The sequence below is a fragment of the Hippopotamus amphibius genome, chromosome 1, assembly GCF_030028045.1.
Source record: "Hippopotamus amphibius kiboko isolate mHipAmp2 chromosome 1, mHipAmp2.hap2, whole genome shotgun sequence".
NCBI lineage: Eukaryota > Metazoa > Chordata > Mammalia > Artiodactyla > Hippopotamidae > Hippopotamus > Hippopotamus amphibius.
In genome coordinates this window covers 232531475-232540267 of record NC_080186.1, presented here as the reverse complement: position 1 = coordinate 232540267, position 8793 = coordinate 232531475, and the positions used below count along the sequence as shown (strand labels likewise).

At 42.2% G+C, this 8793-nt stretch overlaps 1 pseudogene; it reads left to right on the top strand.

Annotated features, from left to right (window-relative positions):
- Window positions 1-1889: 1889 nt before the first annotated feature.
- Window positions 1890-3305, top strand: LOC130857598 (E3 ubiquitin-protein ligase RNFT1-like; annotated as a pseudogene).
- The last annotated feature ends 5488 nt before the right edge of the window (window positions 3306-8793 follow it).

Genomic DNA, 8793 nt, shown 5'->3' with positions numbered 1-8793 from the left:
TTCACTCTCACGAAGTTTGGCGAGTCCTTGGGTGCTGCGTTCCAGCTCAGGATCGCTGCTCTTCAGATTAAAGGGTCATTACAGCTCTGTTTATTTTAGAAAAGATTAATGGTTCCCCCTCCTCATTTCTCAAGAAGAAACTTTATTGGCTCAACCGCTCTGGCTGCAAGATAACAGATATAAAAATCATCTGATTTTGAGAAAAAACAGCTGCAGCTTTTCTTATTATTTTGAGTCCACAATCACATGTGGATAGAGACAGGGAATGTGGCTGGTTAAGTTTTCACGAGAGAGACACATGACCTCCACCCTAATCAGCAATCTTCCCGAGACCCTCCAACAAGTCACCTTCGCGAAGATGTCGCTCAATGAATTCATGTCAAGTCACTTTAACTCAATTCAACAAACTCTCATGAGTTACTCCCATGAACAATGTGGAAAATGACAGGATGAACAGGAAGGAATATTTACGTTCAGGAAGTTTATAGTCCACCAGTGGTACGTTAAACAAAACCCACTAAGAACTAAGACATTGTCGTAGAGGCGTTTGAGGAATGAGCATAGGACGGCAAGCTTAGCCCTCAGGCAAGACTGTTTGGAGGGGCTGGTGTTGGCGTTCTTCTTGAGGGACCCTGACTTTGTGTGTGTGTGTGTGTGCGCGCGTGTGCACGTGTACACACAGGTGTACTGGGGTTAATTAGAGGGAAAGCGAAACGTTTCAGCACAAGGTAATTTATTAAGCAAACACATGGAGGCAGAGAATTGCAGGCCTTGGTTAATGTGTGGAAAAATCAGAGTGGAGGAGGTTTTAGGTCCAGATGTTCACACACTTTCATGTGTGTTAGATCCACCTGGGCAACTTGTGACAAATTCACCAGCCCAGGCCTCGCCCCTGGATTTTACAAGCTAGGCTGCTGGGACTTGGAGGTGCTAATGATTAGCCAGGGTCATACTGCTCATTAATTAGCAGCTGAACTAGCTGCAGAACCTGTTTTCAGGGAAGGGCAAGTTCTTTTGTTTATTTTTTGTTTTTGAAGGGACCTGCGGTGTAGGATTTGGGAAGTGAGTTATAAGAGAGAAGACTAGAGAAGCAGGTTGGACGGAGGTTATGGAAAGACTGGATTGAAGGCTCAGGAAATTGGAATATTTCTATCAGCATACAAAGTGACTGAAGATTTCAGAGGGAGAAGCGACACTGTCAAAGTAATCAGAGAAGTGATCTAAGAACAAAACTTGCGGTTCACCTGGCTGACCGGAGACAGAATCACAGCTGGCTTACAGATCCCCTATCTTCCTAGTCATCTGAAGCAGGTTCCTCTTAAAGCCCACAGAAGCCATGTTTGAGAAAATATCACTTCATCAAGCATCTTTCAAAACAGCTCATTAAATCCTCAGAATGCAGAGTCAGTGAGAGGAATGCAAATTTTCACCTAGCTTTTGGCCCAAGGACAATATATGTCCAGCCTCCCCGTCCTACCTCCTGTGGACCACCTCCATGGTCAGGGTAGCAGCCACAAGTCTGTGCCTGAGGATATGGGGGGAGTGCAGGTAGGGGACCAGAACAGCAAAGCAGGAGTCTGGTCTATGAATGTTAGGCCTCTCAACAACATCATGCGCAGATGGAGAGCCAGGGGATCAGAGCTGTGTTGCTCCCGGAGGTCTGGGAGGGGCTGGGCCCCATGTATGTCTACCTTGCTTATCCACAACTGAGGGAGAGGCATGGGAAAGGTACTTGAAATTTGTACCTCCTTTAGTTCAACAGTTATTCCTACTGGGTTATACTGACATTGGAAAGACACCTCCTTAGGCTGCCAAGTGGGGCCAGAGTTGCTGGCCGTGGGGTTTGAAGCTGATGGCCCTGACTGAAGGCCTCAGGGCGGCGTCTCCCTCTGTTCCTGCGGTTGATGCCTGGGCCTTGGTCCACTCAAGGTCATGACAGGAGACAGAGCCCTGAAGCAAAGAAATGTGGATCCTAGAAAAGTGTTCAAAGGTCATGCGCGCCAACGGTAGCCAACTGCGCGGCCCTTCAGGAGCTGCAGGCAGTGAGGGTGCCTTACCCTCCAATGTGTCCAAACAAGATTGACAGGAGAAGCTTCTTGTTTTTATCCTGGAGATGTTCATATGCAGATAAACTCCATACCTAAAGAATGTGCTGAAAACCCAAGCTCCAGAAATGTAAGGTCAGGCGTCCGTAGCTGTACCCAGGATTCTGTACGTAGCTGCTTGGGGAGTCGTCCTCACGATGAAGCAAGGCAGCCTGGTGATACTGACATGGAGTCTGGAGATCATGGCCATAGCTCCTTCTCAGAATTCCGCTATGGCTTCAAGGGGCTGCACAAAAGTCTTCCACATAATATTTTGATGCTGGGTGTCAAACTTGTGATGCAGCATATAACAGGACTTGCTCTTGGAACTGGGCTGCTTACAACTTGCATACATGCAAACAAAAGCATTGTAAATAGGTTTTTCTAAAACAAAGATGCTCAGAGATTCAGTATGCTTGGTTACTGGTATTCATAGCAGAATCTTCCATTCTTTCATATTACACCTTTTATTCTCAGTCACTTTATCATAGCTTAATTTTTAAAAATCCTACTTTAGACCATTCGAGCTTCTGGGAAGTACCTTGATTGTTGGGATTACAGACTTCATTCTGAAATTCCTCTTCATGGGCTTAAAATGCCTATTTTACTGGTGTCTTCTTTCGTCATGCCTTTTTCTTCTAATTTTATTTTCCTTTATTTTTTAAATTGAAGTATAGTTGATTTACAATGTTGTACCAATCTCTGCTGTACAGCAAAGTGACTCATACACATCTATACACTCTTTTTTTTTATATCCTTTTCCATGTATAGCACAGGGAACTATATTCAATATCCTGTGATAAATCATCATGCCTTTTAAATCCAAGGGTTACTGGTATGTGCTGTTAGAAGAATTACGTCAGTATCACCAAACTTTTGTTCCCATGCCAGTTTGGTTTTGTTCCCTTATGAGCTGTGGGGAGTTTGGTCACGTAACTAGATGGAGTCGTGGGGCATTGCTGGCTTTGCTCTACCTCACACTAAAACTTCTAGACTTTTTTGGAGATCTAAGAACTTTCAGAGTGGCTGCCAGCAAAAGAGTGTGTTCACATGTGGGTGATATTTGTTCAATATGTCAAGCTGAATTTCAAAAGCCAATTTCCCTTGTCCGTCAGCGTATATTTTGTGAAGAGAGAAAACTGTCCGCTGTGCAGAACTGTGACTTCAGACCATATAAACAAATGAAAAGATGGAGTCACTTCACCATACCTTCGAATATGAGTTTTAAACTTCATATTAAGGCCAAAAATTACTAATTTCATTTGGTTACAGTGACTGTTGATAAAGGCATTAGAATGGATTTCAGGACCAGAGGTTAAGGAAAATGTTTCCAATGGTTTTATAGTATTATAATAAGACTTACATGTGTAGTCCAAATTATCAAAAGATTGAATGAAAGAACCCTACATTTTAAAATGTATAAATAAGTAATGTTCAACCTAATGCAAATGCAATATTTATTCTAATTATTTGACAGATGATTGCAGTTAAATTGTAAGTATGTTTTCTTGTTAATATTACCAAAATGACAATTGCAGAACTAGAACTTAGTGGTTTTAGAGAAACTCAGGTACTCCTTCCTTTCATTGTTTTCACAATAAAGAATATTTTTCATAATATTTTAAGATGCATATTACCTGAAAGTAGCATTTTCTTTATCATTGACTTTTATAATTCCCATTAGAAAAATTCTAAAACTTTTTATAAAATGTGTATTTTTATTTTTATTTATTTACTTAAATTTATTTATTTATTTATTTATTTATTTATCTATCTATTTGGCTGCATTGGGTCTTTATTGCTGTGTGTGGTCTTTCTCTAGTTGTGGCGAGCAGGGGCTGCTCTTTGCTGTGGTGCGCAGGCTTCTCGGTGTGGTGGCTTCTCTTGTTGCAGAGCACGGGCTCTAGGTGTGAGGGCTTCCGTAGTTGCAGCATGTAGGCTCAGTAGTTGTGGTGTATGGACTTAGCTGCTCTGAGGCATGTGGGATCTTCCCAGACCAGTGATCGAACCTGTGTCCCCTGCATTGGCAGGTGGATTCTTAACCACTGCGCCACCAGGGAAGTCCCCTAAAATGTGTATTTTTAAATGAAATTTCTAAACGCTATATTTTGCCTGTAACAATCAAATTTTCTAAGGAAGATTTATTCATTGAGGATGAAATATTTTAATACTGTACTTTTTCTCTGTAGTGTGATTAGCAATCATTGGGAACAGATGATTTAAATTCTGTTTTGTTTGCGGACATCACGCATACAATGCTGCCATCAGCTTTAACGTTTGCGATCTTCTTTTTGCATAGCGCCATGGACCATCCTGACAATTACACGCACAAGAAAGACAGCTGCTTGGCATCAACAGCTGATTGATGCATGCATCACCCACTTCCTCGTACATTCACCATGTGGAAAATTCCCCTGACCTCTATTTCATAATTTTTCCTCCTTCTTTTTGTATTCTGGAGGGTATAATATAGTTTCAACTGAAAGATTAAACAAAGGCATCCTAAGTGGGAAGCACTCCTTATAGAAGAAAGCTCAAGATTGTAATTAAAATGTTGGCGGTATTACTGGATGCCAAAGAAACTATCACCTTAGAACAAAGATTGGGCTAAAACAACACAAAATGAGGAATATCTTTTTAAAGAATCATCTGCACTCTGTCTCAATCCATGTGCACTTGTGTGAAAGGCAGAAGTTCAGAGGTCACATACTCTTCCTTCATACTGTGCTCAGATGCAGTGTTTCTCCATGGGGATGCTATGGTAACGCGGTAGTTCTACGTTACATAGAATGTCTCCACAATGCAGGACACCCAGTGTCCCTAAAGGCCAGCTGCACTCCTCAGTCTGGAAAAGCTGAAGGTGTCCTGGGCACTGCTGTTCTAATGTCTCAGAGTACACTGCATAGACTCTTTCCTTAGATCAGCACGATGGTTCAAAATGTTAGTAACATCTTCACTCTTCAGATGATGACTTGAGGCTGGAAATGGATTGCTGGCTTTTCCACGTGGCTAGTGAGGGGTGTTGCTGGCTCTAACCCCAAGGGGCTGGCTCTAAATTCTGCGCCTTTTCTAAAACATTGTGCTGCCTTTCGATGGAGGCAGAGACTCAGACTTGATCTCAATCCACTGGTAAATACATGCAAGTGAATTGCTGGTGGTGGTGTTATTTATATTCTTAGCTATCATCTAAGGAGACTGGGTCTTGTTAAATAGAGGACATTTTGCTCTGTGGGTCCTTGATGGAAGGGTAGAGGTAGGAGCTAAGAGAACCTGGGTTAGTTTGGCTAACACAGCAAGCAGATCATGGAGCTTCCAGGGACAATGAGGGGAGGACGGAAAAAGGAAAGAGAGCCACTGGGACCTAGTGAAGGCTTGAGTAATGCAACATGACCTACTCACGCACTCTCACCCATGAGACCCAAACCTTCAGTAAGATGTACTACTCATGAAATGCTTAGAGAGTGAATTTTTTGGTATAAAATGGCAAAGGCTGAGTATTACTCCTGGGTTGAGAGAGGCTGATGCAGAGACAGCACATGTGGACCCAGGAGCCAGAGGCAGGCAGGACCATGAGGGTGTCAGCAACTCCACGAACCTGCAGAAATCAAGGCAAGGCCTTTAGTATTTACAGATGTGAAACTGGTGAATTTACCCAGACATCTGAGACTGTGGGAGCACCAGTTCACATCTGAATTGTAGGCAATTGACGTGAGGGCCCAAACTTTGCTGGGTTCTAGAATACTTTCTGGTATCACAGGGAGGAGAAACAATCTGTGTCAGAGATTACCCAGCTTGAAACTTTCCCAAAGGCAATCTAAAGATCTGTCTCATTTAAGAAAATTCACACAGTATTTGAAGTGGCTGATCACTTACTTTTCAGACTGGTTGGGGCCATAAGAGAAATTCTCTGAAGCGTTAAAATTGGCGAATGTGGGATGTGATGAAGAAATAAATGCCCTAAGGTCTATTCAGCTAGTGTCGCCAGAACTGTCACTTCCATAAGTGGGGAGAAGACAGCCATTCCAGGTCATCTCTGTAATAAACACAGGATGCTTATGTAACTTTCACGAACAGATTTCAGGAAAACGACAAAATGACAGGGAATGACTGAATCCACAGATGGAATGAGGACCAAATGTTACATGTAATTATTATCCAATTATGATAATTATAGACTAGGATTCTCATAAAAGTATCCAGTTTGTTCTCAATAAAAACTTGGTGAAAGCTGGCTTGTATTCCTTTGGACACACCAGTCTGTTCTTGTTCTCTTGCTGGAATGCTCTGGTTTGCTGCTCTTTTGTATTTAAGACCTTACTACTGCTTGGAGAATGTGTCTTATCTTTGCCTGTGCACTAATCTTGATCCGAGAAGCAGGAGACGGTGCCCCTGGGTGCCTACCCAGCCCAGCAGCAGAGTCTCACTGAGCTCTGAGCCTGAGTGCTGCCCCCTAGGGGTTCTCTGATGCACTGCCCTGCAACCCTGGGGAGGATACTCATCCACTCTAGGCCAATGGGCACCTTCAAGGCCCCCAGTGTTCCAAAGAGTTCAAGGAGGAGGATGAAAGAAAAACCATTACTAATACCAAATTTTGTTACCTTCTTCTACCCTGAGGCTTCCCAAGAGGTCTCTCAGTTCCCCCTTATGGTCCCAATCATCTTTCCAACCTCTTACCCCCAAGGCAGGCTTTGGCTTGACATGTCCCAGACACAATTAGTCAGTGGTCAACTCTCATTCAAATAATAATAAAAAATCAGAAGGGCATTGTGTTCTTTGAAGATGAACTTCATAGGCCTGAAATCTCAAAAGAAATCTTTCAGGGATGAAACCTGGGATTCCCAGTGGTCCTCTCCCTGAACCCTGGGCAGAGCTTCTCATCACAGCCAGCACAATGGGGGAGCCTTCTACCCAGCTTCCACTCTTCCCTCAGTGGCTCTAGATTTCTACTGCAACCTGTTTAGAATTCAATGTTTTATAAGGAAATGGTGTATAAAAGGAGCACAGCTACTACTCAAGCAGGCAACCCTCAGGGTCCCAGAATTTAAAAGCGTTTAGAAAATATCCTAGAAATCACAGTAAAAGGGTGTTCAGGAACAAGTGTAAGACCCACCAAACCGTTCTACCAATTGAGCGAGGGATATTTACAGAAGGTAATCAAAGACCCAAAATTCGAAGGGGGAAAAAAACACAACCATAAGCTAAACATCTTTATCTAAATAAACTATGTTTGCAAGTGTGTCCTTTATGGACTTTGAAGCATGGTTTTGAAGTTGGCATGGCGTGGCAATCCACCCAAGCCAATTTCACCTTTTGGCAAATATGAATTTTTCTTGTAAATGTCAATAGCCTTCAACCATTAGAAGTAGGGGAGACTGGGGAGCCTGTATGTTCCCTTCCCCACAACTGAGCTACCAGGAACCATGTGACAATGAAAACTAGTTTTAGAAATATTCTGACGACACCTAGATATTTATTCTCATTAAGGCTCAAAGATAGTCTTAAGCCTGCTCTGTAGCTGGGGAGGCCCCACTCTTTACCCTTGGACCCTCTGTTCAGCATTTCCCTTAAAAGGCTTAACTGAATTCAGGGCAAGCATATTCTGATGGCAGGTGTGGCCAGCTTCACACCAGGTCAGGCGTAGGGTGTCTTGTGACGTGGAGGAATGTAGAACCAATTCGGAGGTCTAGACCGCAAGGCTGAACTATTTGTATTCAGCAAGCTGGGCCTGCCAGGTGCTAATACGTCATTCAGGAAAGGGCGGTCACTTCCGTATGACACTACTAACCTATCTGAATACTACTCATTTCACCAATTAAAAGCTATTTTAAACATTCCCTGTGTTAATCAATAAGCCACCTGGTGTACATTTAGTTAATTTTATTTAAGATACTAAGTGACCCAGCAAAGGAAACTATAAACAAAACAAAAAAATAACCTATGGAATGAGAGAAAATATTTGCAAATGATGTGACTAACAAGGGGTTAATTTCCAAAATATACAAACAGAACATACAACTCAACAACAAAAAAATAAACAACCCAATCGAAAAACAGGCAGAAGATCTAAATAGACATTTATCCAAAAAACACACACAAATGGCCAACAGGCATATGAAAAGATGCTCAACATTGCTAACTATTAAAGAAATGCAAGTCAAAACTACAATGAGGTACCACCTCATACCAATCAGAATGACCATCATGGAAATGTTTACAAATAGCAAATGCTGGAGAGGGTGTGGAGAAAAGGGAACCCTCCTACACCATTGGTGGGAATGTAAGTTGGTGCAGCCACTATGGAAAACAGTATGAAAATTCCTCAAAAAATTAAAAATAGAGTTACCATATGATCCAGTAATCCCACTCCTGGGCATTTATCTGGACAAATCCATAATTCAAAAGGATACATGCAACTCTATGTTCATAGCAGCACTATTCATAATAGCTAAGACATGGAAACAACCTAAATGTCCATCGGCAGATGAATGGATAAAGAAGATGTAGTACATACACACAATGGAATATTACTCAGCCATAAAAAGGAATGGAATTGGGTCATTTGTAGAGATGTGGATGGACCTAGAGACTGTCATACAGAGTGAAGGAAGTCAGAAAGAGAAAAACAAATATTGTATATTAACGCATATATGTGGAATTTAGAGAAATGGTACAGATGAACCTGTTTTCAAGGCAGAAATAGAGGCACAGA